Here is a 22,758-nt window from a genome sequence, read left to right as displayed (position 1 = left end):
GAAAATTTTAAAATGTCAAATTTAAATTCAGGCCGGGTGCAGTGGCTCATGCGTATAATCCCAGCACCCCTGAGGGTGGATCACTTGAGGTCAGGAATTCCAGACCAGCCTGGCCAACATGGTGAAACTCCATCTCTACAAAAATACAAAAATTAGTCGGATGCAGTGTAGTTCCAGCTACTCAGGAGGCTGAGGCAGGAGGATCGCTTGAACCTGGGAGGTGGAGGTTGCAGTGAACCAAGACTGTGCCACTGCACGGTTGCTCGGGCAACCGGGCAAGATTGACACACATACACACACACACACACACACACACACACACAATTTAAATGCAGTTGTGTTATGCCAAGAGATCTGGCTCTATAAACCACATGGTAGACTGAAAACTAAGCAGTCAAGAACGTTGATATATGCTGAAAACTGAAAATGACTCCATGGTAAAAGCCATATAATATAAGGATTTTATTTCTTTGTGTATCCTAAATAAATAACTGTAATATATACCTATAAGTATACGAGAGAAGATCGAGATGAAAAAAATCAAGGCAAAAAAAGTAAATGGAGTAAACTTTAACCTTTAAACTAAACTATGTCCCTTTACCATATCACATACAATGCAGGAACTGACATTAAATTTAAAAATTATAATACAGCATGATGAAGATACACACAGAATGCATACGATAAGCTAAGATAGCAAGGAAAGCTTAGACAGCTGCAGAGGTCAAAGATTTATTTCCAGTTAACCTGCAACTCTGAGTACAGTGAAAGCCCCCTTTCCAGATGAAACCTATAGATGGTCCACTAAAGAAAAAAGTCAATAATCATAAAAATAATAAATACATTCCTTTAAAGATGTTATTTTAACTTGAACATATACATGCACATTCATTTGTGAATCTTTTCATACAGGGTTAATGCCATATATTTGATAGGGGTCTCCTACTGAGTTTGGGTCCTTTTTCTTGCATAAGCCGTACCCATAATGATCCATCATCTATGATTTCCACTTATGGTTTCTATAAATGGAAACAGAACTTAAAAGCACTTCTGAAATAATAGGAATACAGAATCCATTAAACCAGTGGTCTGTCCACCACAGGAAAAACTTGTGACAGATTGTAAATTAATGCATCGCTTTCTTCAAGGAGAAAGTCTCACCATGAAAACAAAACATTTGCTGAACCAGTGTGCATTAGTTTGCCTACTGTAGTTAATTAATATTCTAATGTGCACTCCTTATATCCTTGAGGACCCCTAGTAGTCTGAAGACCAGGTAGCTGGTTGATGGCCTTTGACAGGCCCTGCTTTAGACTTTGATGACTTTTTCCCTGGTCTCTTAAAATTATTCAGCCTTTATCCAACTTGATAGAATTTTTTAAATAACTCATTTATATAGAGGCATCCCAAAGCATTCAATTTAATTTTCATAGGAAGAATTCTCTTTTCTTTATACTTTCATCAATTTACATGTTTACTAATGTTTTATAATTACTATAACAAGTATAACTGTTAAAAACAGGTTTGTGAATAAACAGAACTAACTTCTGGTAAGTACTCAATTCAACGAGTAAGCAGAGATGTATAGGTCAGCTATGGAGCTGCCTGCTTATCCATGAGTGTTCAGTTGGCCCATGGTATCAGTAAGTACATTTTACAGCAGAAGAGTGTGCATCAGGTTAGAGCTGTAAGTCAGTTCAGAAGCAGTTGGTGGAGAGTGCTTCTGCTATTTTCCCACATTATCACTTATTAATGGTAGCCTAAGTGACACAGCAGAAAGAGCCTGAGTCAATAGCTAAGCCACTCACCAGCTAGCTGTATAATTTGGGCAAATCACTTCACCTCCTTTGTCTTCAGTTTTCTCTTCAGTAATAGGATTAAGTAAGTGGCACATCTAAGTATTGAATAATGGTCAGGAATTGTAGCAGCAGCTACTATCTCTTAAGTGCCCAAATGAGCACAATAATATATAAAATACTTTACACTGACTGGGGCATTTTGTTGTCAGAAACTCTGTCCAACAGGGGTCATTCCTGCCCCCAGCCCACAACTCCTTATAGACGAAGATACTGAAGTGAGATTAATTAACCTGATTTAATACCTACATCTGATGAGTGGCAGGGTCCAGGATGGACCCTAAAAACCATATACTTTCGAATACACCACACTGCTTCTTGCTTTCAAAGCAAGAATTATTCTCATTCGCTACTCAAAAATACCTTGTGAGGCAGGTAGAGTAGTTGTGCAAATGAGGAAGTAGATTGAGAGTATAGTTGACTTGGACAAGGTTAGATGTCTAGTAGAGAGTAGCAGAGCAGACAAATTCTTTGCCGATAATATCTGACCAAACTAAAAGCAAGTAAGGCACAAAAGGGGGGGGCGGGGGGCGGTGGAACAGAATACTTAAGGAACACGTGATTTCTTACGTAACAAAATATTAAGTTCATCGTAACTGCAGTTGAATGCCAAAATTACATTTATTCACCAAGTACAAGTGCCTCACAGATTTCTCCCTACTTAGCTCCCTCCCAATTGCTGCTGCTGTTTCTTACAAAGTACTGGCCCACAGTAACATCAAAAGAATCGTTTTCTTCCGCAACTACCTATCAGTACTGATACCTGGTAGTAAAGCAAGGGACATTTTAAAACTCAGCTAAATTGATATTATATAGCCTTTATTTTAAGCTCACCTGTAAAAGTTATTACAGTTGATACTACTATGATATAACAAAATCGTTACTTTTGAAAATAGTCCTTTGGCTTGATGACTGGTAAAACATAAGGTTCCCTTGCTATCCACTCCTTAAGATTTTTGTCAATGTAAGTATATATTTGCTGTGCACAAGGATGAAAACTGTAATATCATTAAAAAAATGATGGAAAACCACTGCTAAATTCTTGCCTGATCCATTACGGTTGGCATGTGCTGAGATACCCAATTATCTTACGTGCCATAAAAAGTAACAATCCGGATAACCACAAATTTGTCTTTTATTGACTTCAACCAAATCCAGAATTGTTACTGTCTTCCACATAGCTTTATGGTGATGGAGGTTAAAAAAATTTTTTTTTGAAAAGTAATCAATCAGTACTCTCCAGACACAAGTATAATCAATTGAAGTTGCCTGGGCTCTCTGATCACATAATGAGCCAATCACAGATCAACTTGATTCTGCTGTAGGACCAATCCAGATTTTATAAATTATATATTTTTGTTAGAACAGCATAAGTCAGGTAGGGAAAGGGTAGTAATGGGCAGTGAAAGCAATAAAGAGGAGAAAATGTGAAGCACTGTTTCTCAACTGCTCATAATTAGAAATGGTTAATCACTACAAATGTTAATTAAACCAGTTAACCATTAAAGAAACTGCCTAGCTTGCCCTAAAACTAGACCCAAAGAAAAGCCACCAATAACCTGTTCAATAATTTAACTTCAGCAAAAAGCAAAATGAGGATGTCAGTGGTCAAATGGAGATTAGTGGAGATCAGTTGAGGCTAGAATTTCTTAGTGTTAATCATGCATTAGATTAAATCCAATGTTCTTAGGAGGCACTTCAGAGTAGTCCTCCCAAACTCCAGTGGGGGGAAGGAGATGACAAATAAATTTAGGACAAACTGATTCAGGCCTCTCCAAAGAACCATGCAGAAACCAGGCCAGCAATTCTAAACTCCTGCGGAGCACAGACTTGAGTATTCCTTCTTTTTGCTTATCAGAGAAATAGCTCCCCAAAGAAAGGCAAGTATTAAGTAGAAATGAACCAACCAACTTCAAGTCTAAATCCTCTCTTATTCTCTACGCTATCGCCAAAGTAGCCTTCTAAAGTGCAATTCTTGACTACATCACTCTACTTAAAACATTTACTTTTGTTTGTTTTTGATCAGCTACAAGACAAATACAAGCTAAGATCTTTAGCATGGAATTCAGGATTTTTAATGATCTAGTAGTCTTTGCTGCCTTTCCAGGCTCACCTTCCTCTCAACTTACTTCACTTTCTCCATTATAAAAAAGAGTAAATGGGCCGGGTGTGGTGGCTCATGCCTGTGATCTGCAGCCCTTTGGGAGGCTGAGGGGGGCAGATCATGAGGTCAGGAGTTCAAGACCAGCCTGGCCAATAGTGAAACCCCATCTCTAGTAAAAATACAAAAAATTAGCTGGGCGTGGTAGCAGGCGCCTGTAATCCCAGCTACTCGGGAGGCTGAGGCAGGAGTATCACTTGAACCTGAGAGGCGGAGGTTGCAGTGGGCCACGATCGCATGACCACACTCCAGCCCAGGTGATAGAGTGAGTCTCTGTCTCAATAATAATAATAATAATAATAATAAATTTAAAAAGAGTAAAAACACACATCAAAATAAGCAAAAGAAATATTATGGAATACTTCTTAATGAAAGGCACTGCAGATAATACAAGTATGAGTAGAGTTAAGCTTCAGTTAACTCTTTTGGCTCTGTTCCCTGGCCATCTGTAAAACTAGGTACCTCAACTGTTACTAGGTAACACTACTTGTTGTAAAAATGATCCCTGTGGTTAGTAAATTTGCATCAAGACTCAAGAACTATAAATGAACCATAAATACCTCATAAGGAAGCTATAGCTTTGACTTCCCCGTGATGGCTCTTTTAATTAGCATAGCTTTTACAGAACCCTGGAAACTCAGTCTATGGAGTTGTGTAAGAGACACTGGCTCCTGTGGGACCTGGTTTTTTTTTTTTCTTTTTTTAAGCCGAGGCAGCTCCTGCACCACCTAGTGTGAGCTTCCTCTGAGGTGCTGCCCAGATGGCTATGAGCTGCCTGCGTGGACTGCTGTGAAAATCACTCCCACTGAGGAGGAACATTTGATGCTGCCCTGCTGGAAAACTATGATTCCTGTCTGATAGCCTTCTGAGTAAACAAGCTTTCTGAATTTGAAGTTTAGTTAAACCCAAGAAAACCCCTTCATGTGCACAGAAACAAGTGTCTAAGAGTCTTAATATGACATTCCAGATATTCTACAATCTGAATCTAATATCATACACAGCTTTTACTCATCTTGTTTTTTTTTTTTTTTTTTTTTCTGGGAAATCCTCTTCAGGTAACATATACCATCTCCCCATAGTTAATCTCTTTGGCCACTGATGAGGTGAAGCTATGGATATTTTTCAAACATGAAGAAAGGAGATATCGCATAGTTTGAAAATGCAAGGGAACTCTGCTAGCGAAGCTACGTACACGAGTCTAACAGAAAATGATAGAAATTTACTGAGAATAAAATTAGATTAAATTGGTGAAGATACATGACAATAGCATATTAAAATGTAAAATGTCCAGATAAAGAGTGTCTAGGAGACCAGTTTGGATGGAAGAAAAGTGCAGAGCTAGGTAGTATATTACATGTGCCCTTCTTCCTGCATTATTACCCATGAGGAGAAGCCAGGAAGCTCTGTATCGGGATCCAAGAAGATGACTTATATGAGTTAGACAATTCAGTCAATCCTTGCCCTGGGCGAGGAAGTAGGGATGGATGAAAGGATTACAGTGGAGATGGCGTTTGCCAGTGTTCAGGGAGGGAATATCGTAGTTACTTAAGTCAGATCCAGTTATACCTTCTTATCCTGATTATCATAATCAGCCTGTCCCACTAGAATTTGCAAGCTGATGTTAATTGTGTAGAACTTTCCATGGCACCTCAGTTTCTTTGATTGAAAGCTATTGTAACTGCCTCTTTCTCTACTATCAAGTTGTCAGTTACACTAATTTGTTATACCTTAGAGTCAACTGCATTATTTCCTAAGTCTGGTAGTTAAGAGCTTACAAAGACAATGCACTTAAAAATTTTTAGATTGTCTGAAATTGCTAAAGCCTCTAGTTTCAAGTTCGTAAACTCTTAGATTAAAACATCCATGTAACAGCAAAATAGAGAAAAATTAATCAATAGAGAAAAAGAAGAAAGAAATACATGTGCAGAGACACTAGCAAGAAATCATATAGACTTGGAGAGACAAAGTAGCCTTAGCTCCCAGCTTTCTGTTATTGGTGCCAGTTGCTTTGAGGCCCAGTTGCACTTCTTGCCCTTGGACTCTGATACAAACTATATTCCTTTTCTAACATAACATTCCTTTTGTTTATGCTAATTTAAGTAATATTAATTTGTCATGAAAAACTCCTTAAGTCCAAAAAGGCAGAGAGGAACAAAGTATAACAGTTTATATATTTAGTATTTTTCACTATTTTATATATGTGTGTATACACATCATTTACATACTGTAAATGATGCCTTAAAGAGAAAGGGAGAGAAAACTCAAGCATAGCTATTTTCTATTGGGATTGTAAACTCCCCATTTATTTATTTATTTACTTTTGAGATGGAGTCTCACTCTGTCGCCCAGGATGAAGTGCAGTGGTGTGATGTCAGCTTACCGCAACCTCTGCTTCCCGGGTTCAAGCGATTCTCCTGCCTCACCCTCCAGAGTAGCTGGGATTACAGGCGTGCACCATGATGCCCAGCTAATTTTTTTTGTAATTTTAGTAGAGATGTGGTTTCACCATGTTGGCCAGGCTGGTCTCGAACTCCTGACCTCAGGTGATCCGCCCACCTGAGCCTACCAAAGTGCTGGGACTAAAAGCGTGAGCCACTATGCCCAACCCTCATTTATCTTTTTATCCTCACAGGCCTAACACAGTGCCTTATACACTTTTATTTATTTACTTATTTTTGAGACAAGGTCTTGCTGTCCCGTAGGTTGGAGTGCAGTGGCCTGATCATGGCTCACTGCAGCCTCGACCTCCCAAGCACAAACGATCAATCATCTCACCTCCCTACCCCCGCCCCCACAGAAGCTGGGACTGGAGGCACATGCCACTACACCCAGCTGATTTTATTTATTTTTTGTAGGTATAGGGTCTCGCCATGTTGTCCAGATTGGTCTCAAAACTCCTGGACTGAAGAATCCTCCCACCTTGGCCTCCCAAAGTGCTGGGATTGCACAGTCTTGAGCCTTCCCTTATACACCTGGCCCCTTATACACATTTGTTCCCCATATACTACACCTGGCCCTATATACTACACCTGGCCCCTTATACACATTTAACAAATGTTTATTGAATGGACATACAATTTAAAAAGAATGAAATTCATTTGGCCAAAATAACAAACCTAATTGTGGAGTTCTCAAAAGCATTTCATTTCAAACTAATAAAAGATGTTCTTTATAATTCTCATTAGCATAATTCTGTTTAAACACACTCACATACACAAAGAAATGCTGTTTTCTATTTTCTAAATAGAATACTGTACTGACATATTTGGCTTTTGATTTATTTAGATTCTGTGTTAGCTCATGGGACTCTGAAGCCTCTTTAGTAGTCATTAAGACCGTTCACAGACGATTCCAGTTCTCCTCTTTCTGGGCACATGGTAGAAATGCATTTCCCCATCTCCTTGAAGTTGGGTGTAGTCAAGTGACTTTTGGCCAATGAAATAGCAGCGGAAGTTATGTGTCACTTCCAGACAGAAGCCCTGAAGAGCCAATGTACACCAGGTGTGGTGGTTCACGCCTGTAATCCCAGCACTTTGGGAGGCTGAGGCAGGTGGATCATGAGGTCAGGAGTTGGAGATGAGGCTGGTCAACATGATGAAACCCCGCCTCTACCACAAATACAAAAATTAGCCAGGCATGGTGGTGGGCGCCTGTAATCCCACCTACTCAGCAGGCTGAGGCAGGAGAATCGCTTGAAACTGGAAGGCAGAAGTTGCAGTGAGCTGAGATCATGCCATTGAACTCCAGCCTGGGCAATAAGAGTGAAACTTCACCTCAAAAAAAAAAAAAAGCCAATGTAAAATCACCACATTCTTTTCCCTGTCCTAACAACTGTGGAAGCACGTGTTGAGATACAGCCTCCAACAGTCTGAGACTGACCATTTGTAACGGAGTTCTCTTGCTGACCTGATTCAGCATGTAGTGTAACAGAAAAAAATCTTTGCTGTTTAAAATCAATAGGATGTGTGAGTTCTTTTGTTACCACAGCATAATCCATCCTGCCTACTATACTCAGCAAACCCCTTTCTCATAAATGGAGTGAAGCAATGAATAGCTCTGGCCCTCTATTTTCAGAACGGTATCATTTTGTATAGCACTATCATTTAGAGAATACTTTGGAATGGAAGTGCCCCTCATTATCCAAACTCATCATCCGAACACAGGAACCGAACGGATTCTGATAAATTTTTGGACCAACACCTCATTCTCTCAACTCTCTGTACTTGCCATCTCGAACTCTGGAACCAAATACATTTGGATGGGTGCAATTCCTTGCCTTCCATACTCTTGCCACCTGCACTCAGGAATGGAATAAATTTAGACAGTGAAGGATTCTTGATATATTATTTCATTTGTTCTCTTAAAGCTGTTTTTCTACTACCCAGTACCTAGTAGATTCTCAACATTTATTCTATAAATGAATTTATGTGCTCTCATCATTCTAATTTTACAAATAAGGAAATAGATTCAGGGAGGTTCATCAACCTGCTGGAAACAACCCTGCACGTACAGCAGTGACACAATCCCAGACTTTCTGGCTTCAAATCTTCGCTCTTTCCACTCTGTACTGTGTTTTCTTAGGTTTCTCATAGCTATGGAATGCTTATGATTTGATAGTAAATTAACAGTACAAATAGTGTTTGTGATAAAAAATGTCAATCTCATATTTACATCCAAGAATAAAGTCATTCCTCAAGGACTTCAACTTGCCTATGCCTAGTCTAATTCATAGACACTAAGCACCCTGAAGCACAGAACAAGAAGGTGCCCTAGAGGTCCTTCAACAGGCAACTTGCAGAACAATGAAGAAATGTGAAAGAATTCGGGGGAAAGTAGGGTTCTCCTTTGCTATACAGTATGTTAAAATCCTGACTTTTAGATTATCTTCACTTTGGTCCTTACCAAATTAGCTAACTTCAACTCTTTGCTTTCTAATTCTCACTGAACCTCAGTTGTAAGAAATACTAATGAAGAACTGCCTGAAGAATAGATAATTCATCTTTTTTTATTTTTATTTTTTGAGAGGGAATCTCACTCTGGTGCCCAGACTGGAGTGCAGTGGCACCATCTCAGCTCACTGCAACCTCCGCCTCTCGGGTTCAAGCGATTCTCCTCCTTCAGCCTCCTTAGTAGCTGGGACTAGAGGTACGTGCCACCACACCTGGCTAATTTTTGTATTTTTAGTAGAGACGGGGTTTAACCGTGTTGGCCAGGGTAGTCTTGAACTCCTGACCTCAAGTGATCCACCTGCCTTGGTCAGCCTCCTGCTGGGATTACAGGCGTGAGCCACCATGCCCAGCTAATTCATCTATTTTCATAGGTTCAGTGGTCCACAATTTGTGTTACATAGTCCTATAGATTTGGAAAAGATTACAAAATATATCCCTCTTTAAAATAGCAACTTGAACATTACCATAGTAAATCTCCAAGAAATTCTGTAGTAAAACCAATTTTCTAATCTAGTTATCTCAAACTTACTTGAGCTCAGAATCTTGTTGCAAGAAAGGAAATATTTTCTCATTCCTTAGAACACAGTTTGGGAAATACTGTTCTAGATGATTCTAAATGTTATAAATGGATCAAGTGACTCCACTCCTTCAGAAAACTTAACAGTTTTATCACTCTCCTATATTGAAAAACACTGTTGTGCAAAATTCACTATTTTCCTTAGGGGTGTTTTAAAGCTATTGTCAACTTCATCCCATATCTCCTTTTTTCATTAGGGCCCATGAGGAAAATACGCCTCTCAGGCCTCATTACTGGAAAACGCCTTGCTTAGGGCAGAACTGATTTGCTTCTAATCTTGGAATTAGAAACAAAACGAAACTTTGTTATTTTATTTTATCTTTTTGAGCAGGGGTCTCACTATGTTGCCCAGGCTGGTCTTGAACTCCTGAGCTCAAGCGATCCGCTCGCCACGGCCTCCCAAAGTGCTGGAATCACAGGCGTGAGTCACCGCGTCCAGACAAAACAGGCTGAAACTTACGTTTTTCCTTTTTCTCTTTTTACCTAGCTCCCAGGAAGCCCAAGGCCCAAACTGTGACTCATCCCTAGTACAGGATCTTTTAAATAGGAACTTGGTATTATCTTTTTCCTTGACTTTGTGTTCTTCTTTTCCTGCTCTACCTCAATTTTCCCATTTAGTTTGTTTTATCCTATGGTACTACATGGTCGCTAGATTGCTTCAAATATATAGTTTCTGGAACTATATATTGTACATATTGCATCTTCTTACAATTTCATGTTGATTCTGCCCTCCCTGCCCAATTACCCAACAACGTCAGTGTATTCATCTTTGTGTAAAAGTATTCACTTAAGTCATAACAAGCCAATAGGATATACACATTCACAATGCAGTCCAATCTGTAAATGCTGAAAATCACAAAAAAAAAAAAAAAAAAAAGGTCATGATTGGTTTTTTGCCGCCAGAGGTCTAATAACAGGAAGGAGAATCAACATTTATTTAGCACCAGCAGATGCCAGGCACGTAACAGCAGCTCCATTTTCCAAAGCAAGCAGGAGGGGCATCTGCACATCTAACCTATGGAAGAAGACAACAGAAACAGAATATTGGGAGGGTGCAGGGGTGGGTTGGGAGAGCCTGTCTGTTCCTTTTATACCTTTTGAATTCTGTGAGCTTGTCGACTACTAAAGAATATTTTTGAAAATGAAATGAAGCGATAAAAAACGACAGTAACGCTTTACTCTCTTGACACAGCAAACTTTTTCCGCCAGCTTCTGATCCCAGAGCATGCACTGAAATAAATGCCTAAATGCAGAAGTTTCACCAGGCACGCCGGGTGTCGGGAAAATGAAGTCCGCGCCTTATTCTCCACACTCCGGGGGCGAGGCTATTATTTAAAGGAAAAGCTTAAAAACTTAGGTCAAAATTGCCTGCAAGTAATAAGGAGAGGAAAAAAAATCCGAAATGGTTTCCAGTTTGTTTTATTGGCAGGGACAGTCCGGGAAAGCAGCAACGTGTGCACCGCAGTCCGCTCCTCACTGCCGGCCACCAGCGCCGCGTCCACAACTTTCCACAACTCCAGGGCGGCCCGGGCTCCGGCTCCGGCGCTCGGGGGTGCGCAGCGGGGAGGCTGGGCCGGGGTTCGAGCCCCGGGCGCGGTGTGGGGAGGCCCCCCGCTCGGCCCAGCCCCTCCGGACCGGAGGGCCTCGCAGCCGCCTCCCGGAGGGGCAGCGTCTTCGCGCGCGGCGCGCTCGGGGCGGCCGCGGCGGGGCGTGAGAGTCGCGTGGGGGCGGGGAGCGGGCCCTGCCCGAGGCGGCCCCCTCCCCGACGCCGAGGAGGAAGTCGCACTTACCGCGTCGGGCTCCGGAGGCGGCCGGGGGTCACGGCGGGCCGGGGCGGTCTGGCGGGAGGAGGGGGGAGGCGGGGGCCGCGGCCGGCGAGCTGAGTGGGATGCGGCCCCTCGCGCGCCCCTAGACCCGTCCGGGCTGCCTCACCCCCGGCGCCGGCCGGCCCGGAGCGGGCCACTCCCGCTCCGTCAGGCGGCGCCAGGCCGGGGGGTCAGAGTTCCCGGGCGGCCCCGGAGGGGGCGGGCGAGTAGGCGGGGGTCGGGAACCGGTTAGCCCGTCAGTCCCGGCGCGTCGCCATCAGCTGCCCGCCCCGCCCCCTGCCGCCAGGCCCCGCCCCCTCGCCGGGCCGCGCGCCCCGAGAGACCGCGGCCGCCACTGCCCCGCCAGGGGTTTCTATGCTCTCCTGCGCGGCGTGGGGACGGCCCGAGCCGGGGAAGGGGGGTGGGGGAAGGGGAGCGTCTGTGGCGAGAGGAGGTAGTGGGGGAAGGGGACGTCAGGCTGGGCGGGACTCTGGCGAGGAGGGGGCGTGGCGTAGAGGACCTGACAAAGATTTTGGTTGTTCCCCGCCCCTTGAAACTGGGGTTAGGGGAATTCCTGGGGGTGGAAGTTAGGCAGAGGTCCCTCTGCAGGGCTGGAAGGCCGTGAGAGAGGCGGCCTCTGTTGTCTCAGAGCTTAGAGGGAACTCACCAAGACTCGCCTCCCTTCTCCAGCCTCAGTAGCCATTCCCCTTGCAATAATCTGATAATTATTGTGCTCTAGGTGGTGGGTTTGTGGCATCACAATTACGATCCTCAGCACTGTGACCATAATCATTGTTTTCCAGTGGTGGAATAATAAGAATCTGAAAAAGTAGGTTCTTTATTCATTCCTCTACCCAACATTGAACTCCTATATGCTAGGTTGTGAGAATAACAACTAATTTATTTGGCGCCTTATGAAAACACTAAAGTACTTTACATATTAATTCATCATCAGGTTTGAGCAAAACAGCTATGGTCCCTGCCCCCAGTAGCTCATGATGCATTAGGAAGGGAGGGATTTCCTTACTTTGCCTCTGAGTGATGTGTAAACCAAATGTCCATGTGCTTTTGGTTCTTAAAATAATGCCTATGTTCATTATTCGTAGATTAGTGTTTGCTACTCTGAGTTAGCTGTATGCTCTCTGTCCGTGATGGTTGAATGTGGTCATCCCCCCCCAAATGACATTTGTTCAGGAGATCTCCAGTTTATCTCCATAATAAAAACCCAATGCAAGCAAAGCAAGTGGTCCAGAAGACTGATAGTCAAATAACATAACCAAATTGTGGTAGCAGCCTGAGGTGGCTGGGAGATCTATTTAGGGATGTTTTGTGCACTTCCACTTGGGGAAGTGGTTAGGGAAAAACAGTATGATGTAAAAGAATGAAGTACTGACATGGACTGCTAGTTCAAAGGGAAGCGGATGAGACAATTTAAGATTGTTCCAGTCAGGAAAAAGATACATCACAAACTCTCCCAAGGAGGGTTCCAACCACAAAGTACAAGATACATTTTTTATCGGAGCTATGTGGAAGAGACACTCTCCACCTCCTGTGCAATGACACCTGTGCCCATAGATAAAAATTACCTCAGTAACTTTGTTTTTAAAAACAAAAGACAATTGTGTAAACAAATCCACTGCTTGAATTTTTGGAATTTGGTACTACGTTTCAGCCCTTATTGGATTTTTCAGTGTTTACCTTTGTGTACATTAACAGCAAATGACATTCTTCTCATAGTTTTTTTTTTTTTTTCTTCCCTGCTCATAGTTACTTGTTCAGTTTTGGATTTTTAGTTCAGCATTTTTCTTTCAGGTTTATAATGAGAAAGACTAGAAAAGCATTGCGATCTAATCAGATTACAATTGCAGTAAAAATTCCTGATTTAAGAAATAGGCATTCCTGGCCAGGCGCAGTGACTAATGCCTGTAATCCCAGCACTTTGGGAGGCCAAGGCAGGTGGATCACGAGGTCAGGAGATCCGAGACCATCCTGGCCAACATGGTGAAACTCCATCTCTACTAAAAATATAAAAATTAGCTGGGTCTGATGGCGCGTGCCTGTAATCACAGCTACTCGGGAGGCTGAGGCAGGGGAATCACTTGAACCAGGGAGGTGGAGACTGCAGTGAGTCAAGATTGTGCCATTGCACTCCAGCTTGGTGACAGAGCGAGACTCCATCTAAAAAATAATAATAATAAAGAAAGAAATAGGCATTCCCATACATGATCTTTTTTTTTTCCTGGTGAAATATATTGTTTGTTCTATCCTGAAACCTATTTTATTTACTGATCTGTATTTTCAGCTCATTTGCTCCATCAGCCCAGTAAAAACAATTAAATAAAACATCCCCTGTGATCTGGCTGCCTCCATGGGCTCTCACGCTACTCCCAGACACTAGATTCCTTCCTCTTCTGCCAACAGGCCAAGTGCTTGCCCGTGCAGCCTTCACATGTTCCTCTGTCTAGCAGGCTCTTAGCTGTTCTCACAGCTAACTCCCTCCTCCATCATGTCACTTTTCGTGACAATCCATGTAAACCTGTAACCTGCCCCCCAACTCCTCACTTCTGAGCACTGAGCACCACCTGACATATACATCTGTTTATCTCTGTACTCCCACTGGAATGTAAACTTCATGGGAGCAGAGCTTTGTTTTGTTACTTTTAAATCTCCAGTGCCTATTATTCACCATGTCTGTCATATAGTAGATAATCAACAAATATTTTTTGAATGAATTAATGAATCCAAATAGGAGAGATAGCTAGTATTCCTTTTGTAATGGCCAAACAGCTTTCATGCAATTTATCTTATAACTGAATCATATGACTTAGATGTATTAATAAGGTCTAAAACACAGCCCACATTTACCTTATTTAAAAGTAGAATTTGGCCGGAAGTGGTGGCTCATGCAGGTAATCCCAGCATTTTGGGAGGCCCAGATGGGTGGATCACTTGAGGTCAGGAGCTTGAGACCAGCCTGGGCAACACGGTGAAACCCCGCCTCTACCAAAAGTACAAAAATCAGCTGGGTGTGGTGATGGGTGCCTGTAATCTCAGCTACTTGGGAGGCTGAGGCAGGAGGATTGCTTGAACCTGGGTGGGAGAGGTTGCAGTGAACTGAGATTGAGCCACTGCACTCCAGCCTGGGAGACAGAGCGAGATTCATCTCAAAAGAAAAAAAACGTAGAAGTTGAAAAGTCGTTTTATCTCTCATTCTGGCAATACTAAGGAACAGGACTTGAAGAAGCATTCACAGCTAAGAATTTACGCTGAGATCTTACAACTTCGCCCATAAATGGATCCATAGAATCAGAGGGAATGATGGATCAGTACATGCTGTGGAAGTCTTAATAATTTTCCATGAGAGGAAACGCAGCCATAATCAGAAAATTTGACAACTCTACTGATAATTTGATACATGATGTCAGTAGGATGGATGTCTTTTGTGAATGCTTAAATAATTTTAATTGATAATTACGATGATAAGGTTAACAATGTTTTAGTCTGGTTAAAGTCTAATACCAATAGATAGTAAAGAGAACTTAACCCTAGTATGTAAATGCACTTAATGAAGAAACGGTTTGATTTTTCATTTTGTGCTCTGCCTACTGGGTGTGTGGGTGTGGAGGATTAAAAGATTAAACTATGATTATATACAGTATGTATGTTCAAAATCTGGATCCCAGGAATGTGATCTTTTTTAAAGGACTTAGGAGTTCTTTTAGTAGTATTTCTGCTCTCCAAGTTCTGACATGAACAGCCTCCTGTGGAATCAGTCTCATTAAAATAGAGAGCTATATAAATATGACCAGATCATACCCCTGGGAAGCAAATCTCCAAATCAGGAGAGAAAAGTGGCCAAGTAAACCCAACTAAAAGTGTGTCCCTTAAAGTTTACCTTATATTCTCACTCTGGTTTCTCTTGGTTCACCTGTCAATTTGGCCCAAATACAAAAAAAGAAAAAAAGAAAAGACAAGAAAGAGAATTTCCTTAGCTTTTTTTTTTTTGAGACAGAGTCTTGCTCTGTTGCTAGACTGGTGTGCAGTGGCGTGATCTCGGCTCACTGCAACCTCCACCTCCTGGGTTCAAGTGATACCCCTGCCTCAGCCTCCTGAGTAGCTGGGACTACAGGCCCGCACCACCATGTCCAGCTAACTTTTTGTATTTTAGTAGAGACAGGTTTTCACCATGTTGGCCAGCATGGTCTCGATCTCCTGACCGCGTGATCTGCCCGCCTTGGCCTCCCAAAGTGCTAGGATTACAGGCATGAGCCACCACGCCCAGCCACAGCTCTCTTCACCACAGCTAAACCAATCTAGGATTTCTAAGTGAACTTTGCTAAAATCTAAAGGAGAATAAAAATGAAATTATTACTATATTATGGAAAATGTAAGCAACACTGATAACTTTATTCATTTGCCCAGCTTCTTTTCTCAGTTTCCAGTCTTCCAGGAACAAACTTCCATCCCCAAGGGGAGATATAAATTTGCAGGCAACCTGCCTAGTTTCCTTCCCTCTAGGCTCTCTTTCTTTCTCTGCACAGTAAGGTCATTTTTCTGTCTTATTATTTTTTTTCTTTTTAGACAGGGTCCTACTGTGTCACCCAGGCTGGAGTGCGGTGGCACGATCCTCCCACCTCAGCCTCCCGAGTAGCTGGGACTACAAGCCACCATGCAGGCTAATTTTATTTATTTATTTTGTAGAGATGGAGTCTTACTATGTTGCCTAGGCTGGTCTCAAACTCCCAGGCTCAAGTGATCCTCCTCAGCCTCCCAAATTGTTGAGATTACAGGCATGGACCATCACTCCTGGCCCACTTTTCTGTCTTTCACATGGCCGCCACAAGCCTGTCCCAATCACAGCCAAGACTAAAAGCCCCACTTGTCCTCTGTCCCCATTCTTCTGGTTAGAGGGATATTGCATAATCAGGTCAAACTGTGGGACTATGGTGACTGTCCTAATATATGAGCTACTTCTTTGGGTGAGACTCACTCTTTACACGTGTTGGGAAGGTCATTACCGGCCCACTGTCAGGCCACTCCTTGCAGTCCCCAGAGCATTCCCGAAAGAACTGCCCAACACAGCGTTGGGGACATGGGGAAGGAATGTGCATTCTCTCATGCACATATTTCCATTCACCCATTCATAAGTAGGTCTCCTATAACCAGGCCATAGTTACTGACTGAATAAAAAGGTCTTTGCAAAAAGACTTTCCATACTTCCTTCCAGTCTCCTTAACCTTTCTAAAATACAAATTTAATTCTGTTCATCCCTCAGGACAGTGTTTAACATGCTTTAGTGACTCTATTGCTTTAAAGGTAAAGTTCAAACACCTTAGCATTGTTGTAAGGTCCTTTGTAATCTAACCCCTACCTACCTATTTAGCCCTATGTCCATTCTGAACTATTTGCAGCATCGAGAACATATCATTTCTCCCACAGCTGTGCTTTTAAGTAAGTTTCCTCCTTCCGAAATACCCTTCTTTCCAATATCTGCTACCCCTCAAGACTCAGCTCCAGGGTCACCTCCTCTGGCGATCTTTATCCTGAACTTTCCAAGCTGAGTGAGTTCCTTCTTTGTGCCCCCAAAGTACACTGGATGCCCCTTTCATTGTAGCAGTTACTCAGTGGGCTGTGAACATTGGCTTAGTTGTCTATCTCCTTGACTAGCTGAGAGGTTTTTGATGGCAGCACTCAGAAATATTTCTGAATGAATGAATGAATGAAATCCACCCTCCCCCCTGCCTATGAAGTCTTTACAAACAACAACTTATTTGAGTATGGCCATTTTTCCCCTGAGTGTTATAACATACAGACAGGACCTTTCCTCTAATTTATAGTGTTTTACTACGAGTTTCATTAAACTTTAGAAGGTCATTAACTTAGAATTTCAGAAACTTACAAGGACAAGGTTATGAACACAAAGTTCTTGCATTTATTTCCGTGCATTGAAAAAATTATTTCATACTTTCATGTATTAAAAAATTATTTCAGCATCTCTATATAATTATTTTACATTTCGAAAATAACAGTTGCAAGACTACTAATTAATGTTGATGTCTCATGAGTTAAAAATGTTCCAGGATGGACCGGGCGCGGTGGCTCACGCCTGTAATCCCAGCACTTTGGGAGGCCGAGGCGGGCAGATCACGAGGTCAGGAGATGGAGACCATCCTGACTAACACAGTGAAACCCCGTCTGTACTAAAAATACAAAAAAAGATTAGCCGGGCGTGTTGGCGGGCTCCTGTAGTCCCAGCTACTCGGGAGGTTGAGGCAGGAGAATGGCGTGAACCCGGGAGGCGGAGCTTGCAGTGAGCCAAGATCGCGCCACTGCACTCCAGTCTGGGCGGCACAGCGAGACTCCGACTCAAAAAAAAAAAAAAAAAAATGTACCAGGACGTATCTTTGTATTTGATATATTACTTCCTGATTCACTAACAGAACAGAACTACTCAATATGACTTCTGTTTTCATGTTCTGAGAGAACAAGTTCATAACCGCTATACAAGTTTAAGCATTTAGGTTTGTTACTGTGCTGACGGTTTGTGTACAGAAATCACAAATATTTACCAAATATTATAAAGAGGGCTACAGCATAGAAAACACTGCTACTTGTTATGAGGGAGTGAATGAATAAAGATGAATCACACAGATATGTAAACTGTAAAGTTCTTATCAATTATGAAGCTTCTTCTACCTCCATCTTGTTCATCTTTGTAAAAGCACATATCCATGTATTCACACTTGCATTCTATATTCAGTGACTATACTTAGCACAGAATTCTTGGGGAAAGATTCTAGCTAAGTAACAAGCAGCTGACCTGAAATACAAAAACAGTGAGTGAATAGAAGGTGGCACGCTCTGTACACATTTGAAGACATTCAGAGTCAATGGGCTAAGCAATACAAAGAAGAAAGAAAGAAAGAAACAAACAAAACCAAGCATTTCATTCTCCTCTGCTCTATCTCCAAGAAAACCAAGAAATGGTATTATTACTTAGAGTCAGACGGGCTCTCTTGTTGCAGCCAGTTCTTTTTATCTGAGACTGGATCTATTAGGCCTGATACTTTCAGACTCTGAGCAATTTATTTTACTTTATCTCGTACATATTCAATGGTTGTTATATTTACCATCATGAAGAATGTTTTGGTTATGCTTTTCTGTCTCTTTATGCATGTAATTAACAAGATAATGAATTCTGTGGTTCGATTGCCAGACTTTGTTCCCAGAGGCTGAAATATACCACAGTGGTCCCAGAATCCATTCCAGGGTGGTTTTTCCTCCTTGCCCCGCCCCCCCCCCCCCACTCTGTGACGATACAGCTAGGCAGACAAGGCTGACTCATAGTTCTTTTGAGAAAAGAGGCTCCAACAGGTTCTTTCCTGTCTAGGCTGCAATCTCAGTGCAGGGGATTTTGTTAGGGAAAACAAACTGCCTTTCCAGCCACAGGTGATGGGAGTCAGGACACTATTGGCCAAGCAGCCCTGTGTGCTGGGCATGAGAAGGCCAGCCACGTCTCAGGAGGCCTGAGTGTGAGAGCCTGGGGCAAACTCTACCCATTGAGGATTCTAAACCCAGTGGTGGCAGGTCAAACCATATTTCTCCACTTAGAGAAGAAATGCACTGAGTGGACCAGGCACAGTGGCTCACGCCTGTAATCCCAGCACTTTGGGAGGCCGAGGCAGGTGGATCACCTGAGGTCAGGAGTTCAAGACCAGCCTGGTCCACATGATGAAACCCCGTCTCTACTAAAAATACAAAAATTAGCCAGGCATGCTGGCGCACGCCTGTAATCCCAGCTACCCCGGAGGCTGAGGCAAGAGAATCGCCTAAACCTGGAAGGCGGAGGTTGCAGGGAGCTGAGATCGCACTCACTGCAACAAGAGTGAAACTCCATCTCAAAAAAACAAAATAATAATGATAAAAAAGAAATGCACTGAGTGAACAAAGATGAGGCAGCTCACTGACCCACTGCCTGGGGTCTGAGCAGTGCTGAGCACCTTTTCCGGTTCTCTGAGGGGCTGACTGTGCTTCCAGGTCAGCCTGGCTGACTCAACCTGGCTGCTGAAGGGTGACCTCCTGTGTGCACTCATGTCATGGAGTTCTTTGCAGTAACCTTGCCACAGTCACTGAAGGTACCACTGCTGTCTCCTGTTGGCCTGCTCAGAGGTTCTCTCTGGATTTCCGCTCTATTAAGTTCAAGCTCCAGCCCAGGGGAGAGCCGCCAGCCTCACAGACACCACAGCCCCTTTCTTAATTATCTGTTTCTAAAATAGCAAACAGCCTATGTGAGTGGAGAGAGACAGAATTATGTTTATTAAATTATAATGTATATACAGTAAATGATGTACATCCTTCTTTAGGGTACAGTTCTAGAATTTCGACTAACACACAGTTGTATAATCACCACCATAATCAAGATGTAGAACATTTCCATCACCCTAAAAATTCCCTTATGTCCCGTTGTCATTAACCCCTCCCTCTCTCTCCAGCCTCTGGCAACCACTGATCTATTTTCTGTCTCTGTGGTTTTGCCTTTTCCCAAGTGTTGTATTAATGACAAGGCCTTCAGTAACATCCTTATTTAAACCAACATGTGCTCTGCCCAACTTTCTGCTGGCACATCTCACCCTCATACTTTGCCCGATTTTTTTTTCAGAACACCCACATTAACTGAAAATAAATTATTATTTACTTAATTACTCTTTCTCATTGGAATGTATACTCTCACTAGAATGTGAGCGCGAGAACCTTGCCTGCTTGCTGCTAGATCTCCAGGGTTCAGGACGCTGCCTGGTGTCTTGTAAGTGTTCGGTAAATATTTTTTGAATGAATCACAAAATGAACGAGGATACTGGAATTTCCGGGGACCCTCTCCATACTCAGGTAGACCTTGTTAAAAAGAGATTATTCTTCCCCACAAAAATGTGTTAATCTAAGAATTGCTGTGTTGCCAAAGTAGATGACTATCTGCCAGTAACACAATTAGGAGTAATTAGGGGCCAGGTGCGGTGGCTCACGCCTGTAATCCCAGCATTTTGGGAGGCTGAGTGGATCACTTGAGCCTAGGAGTTTGAGACCAGCCTGGCCAACATGGCGAAACCCCTTCTCTAAAATACAAATACAAATGCAAAATAAAAAATACAAAAATTAGCTGGGCCTGGTGATGTGTGCCTGTAGTCTCAGCTACTCAGGAAGCCGAGTTGGGAGGATTGCGTGAGCCAAGGAGGTCGAGGTTGCAGTGAGCCTTGATTTTGCCACTGCACTCCAGCCTGGGCAAAAGAGCAAGACCCTGTCTCAAAAATAAAAAAAAGAAAAGAAAAATAAGTAATTAGGCTGATCCAGGTTATGGATTGTCTTTTAAGTTTACTTTCAGGCTGATTAGGTTACCTAGAATAGAACTGGCCTGAAGTGACTAAAATGGAAATAATGATAGTAACTATTTCGTAAGGTGGTTACAAAAATTAAATGCTACAAATTGGGCTCAGTGTTTACTGCTCAGGTGTTGGGTGCACCAAAATTTCACAAATCACCAGTAAAGAACTGACTCATATGATCCCCAAAAATCTATGGAAATAAAAAAAAATTTTTAAATGACCTAATATAAGTGAAGTGTTTCATGCAGTGGTTCTCACCTGGGAGCTATTTTGTCACCCCAGGGACATCTGGCAATATCTGGAAACATTTTTTTTCTTTTGTTTGTCAAAACTGGGGCGGGGAGGCCAGGTGTGGTGTTCATGCCTATAATCGCAGCACTTTGGAAGGTTGAGGTGGGATGATTGCTTGAGGCCAGGGGTTTGAGACCAGCCTGGGTAATATAGTGAGGTCCCATCTCTACAAAAATTTAAAATTAGCCAAGCCTGGTGGCACATGCTTATTGTCCCAGCTACTCAGGAGGCTGAGGTGGGAGGATTGCTTGGGCCTGGGAGTTCGAGGCTACAGCAAGCCATGATCATGCCAGTGCACTCACGCATAAGTGATAGAGACCCTGTCTCCTAATTTTGTTTTTTTTATTAAAAAAATAAAAACTGGGGTGGAGAGGGCTACTACTGGAACCAGCTGTTGAACATCCTACAATGTACAGGATATCCCCCACGACACAGAATGACCTGTCCCAAAATATCAATAGCGCCACTGGTGAGAAACCCTGGGTTAGTGCAGCATCAGGCACATGGTAAAAACTGTATTGGTGTTCGCTATGATTATTATTTTGTAAGTGGCCCTTCTTGACAAATGTTCCCACACAGCCTGACAGTGGAGGTATAATGGAGTGTTGGGCTGAGAGCTAGGTTGGACACCTAGCTTTACCCTTTATTAACTATGTGACTTTTGAGCCCTTACTTGACTTCGCTATACCCCATATTCTTTGTCTATCCAATTGGAATAACAGCAACTCCCTCAGAGAGTTGCTGGGGAATTGGATAAAATAATTCATACAAAACATTCAACACTGCAGTAGCACATAGTAAATGTTCAATAAATGCCATCAATTGTTGCTGCTGTTGTTGATCCAATAAAGACCTTTCCACAGAATATAGTGAAGGGATAGAGGACAGTTTCAACTAGGAAAAAAAATTACTCATATAAAGTATATACAAGTGTATATTTCATATATTAATAAATATGTAGAAGTTAAATTTAAACTATCCTTTTTAAGGCTGCTATTTATAATTTTCTAAAAAGCATATTGCTTTTGCTTTCCTGGGGTAGAGCACCTCCTTGATATAAAAGATCCTCTCAATTTTAAACATTTGTATCTAACACAGAATGCATAATTATTTAATTAAGACGTTTGGTCTTGATTAGAAATATAAACACATTAAAGTATTTTTGAGAACGCAGATCTCAGATATGAAATATAAGACTTAGGAAAGTTAAACACTAGTGTAGCAGCAACAACCTCTTGTGTTTGAGATTCGTTAATCTCTTATTCCTTCGTTGAAATAGGAAGGAGAAGCTTGCAGCGGGTAAGTAATTGCAGATTTGTAGCCATTTCTAGCAGTTCCTAGAATCCCTTTATAATCTAATATTTGTGTTTTTAAAAAAAATCTAATATTTGTAAAAGTGCTTTGGAAATTATAAAACAAAACTATGGAGATGTGGGCCATTAGTATTATCATCAACCCTAACAGGATGTTAGAGAGTCAGATGTTGCCACTTCAAGGGAGATAACCAAGTTTTGATGCATTTCAGGAAGCCAGAATCAGGCTGCAAGTAAACTTTGTATTTAAGAATAAATGAGACCAGGCTTGGTGGCTCACGCCTGTAATCCCAGCACTTTGGGAGGCTGAGGTGGGCAGATCACGAGGTCAATAGGTCGAGACCATCCTGGCTAACATGGTGAAACCCCGTCTCTACTAAAAATACAAAAAATTAGCTGGGTGTGGTGGTGCGTGCCTGTAGTCTCAGC

The 22,758-nt window shown here is 42.3% G+C and overlaps 2 protein-coding genes across 9 annotated transcripts in view; one reads left to right on the top strand and one right to left on the bottom strand.

Moving 5' to 3' along the window:
• Positions 1-11,737, bottom strand: part of KLHL5 (kelch like family member 5) — an 85,049-nt gene extending 73,312 nt beyond the window's left edge. For 2 of the 7 annotated variants that reach the window (XM_063619816.1, XM_063619815.1), the window contains exon 1: positions 11,334-11,737. The gene's annotated coding sequence lies outside the window, so the exon portion shown is untranslated. The remainder of the gene's footprint in view (positions 1-11,333) is intronic. The other 5 variants (XM_063619817.1, XM_055246198.2, XM_055246202.2 and 2 more) reach the window with 4 other exon arrangements.
• TMEM156 (transmembrane protein 156) overlaps positions 1-22,758 on the top strand; it is a 203,102-nt gene that overhangs the window by 116,611 nt on the left and 63,733 nt on the right. The window lies entirely within an intron of this gene.

This window comes from Symphalangus syndactylus, chromosome 16, assembly GCF_028878055.3.
Source record: "Symphalangus syndactylus isolate Jambi chromosome 16, NHGRI_mSymSyn1-v2.1_pri, whole genome shotgun sequence".
NCBI lineage: Eukaryota > Metazoa > Chordata > Mammalia > Primates > Hylobatidae > Symphalangus > Symphalangus syndactylus.
This window is presented reverse-complemented; position numbering and strand designations above follow the sequence as displayed.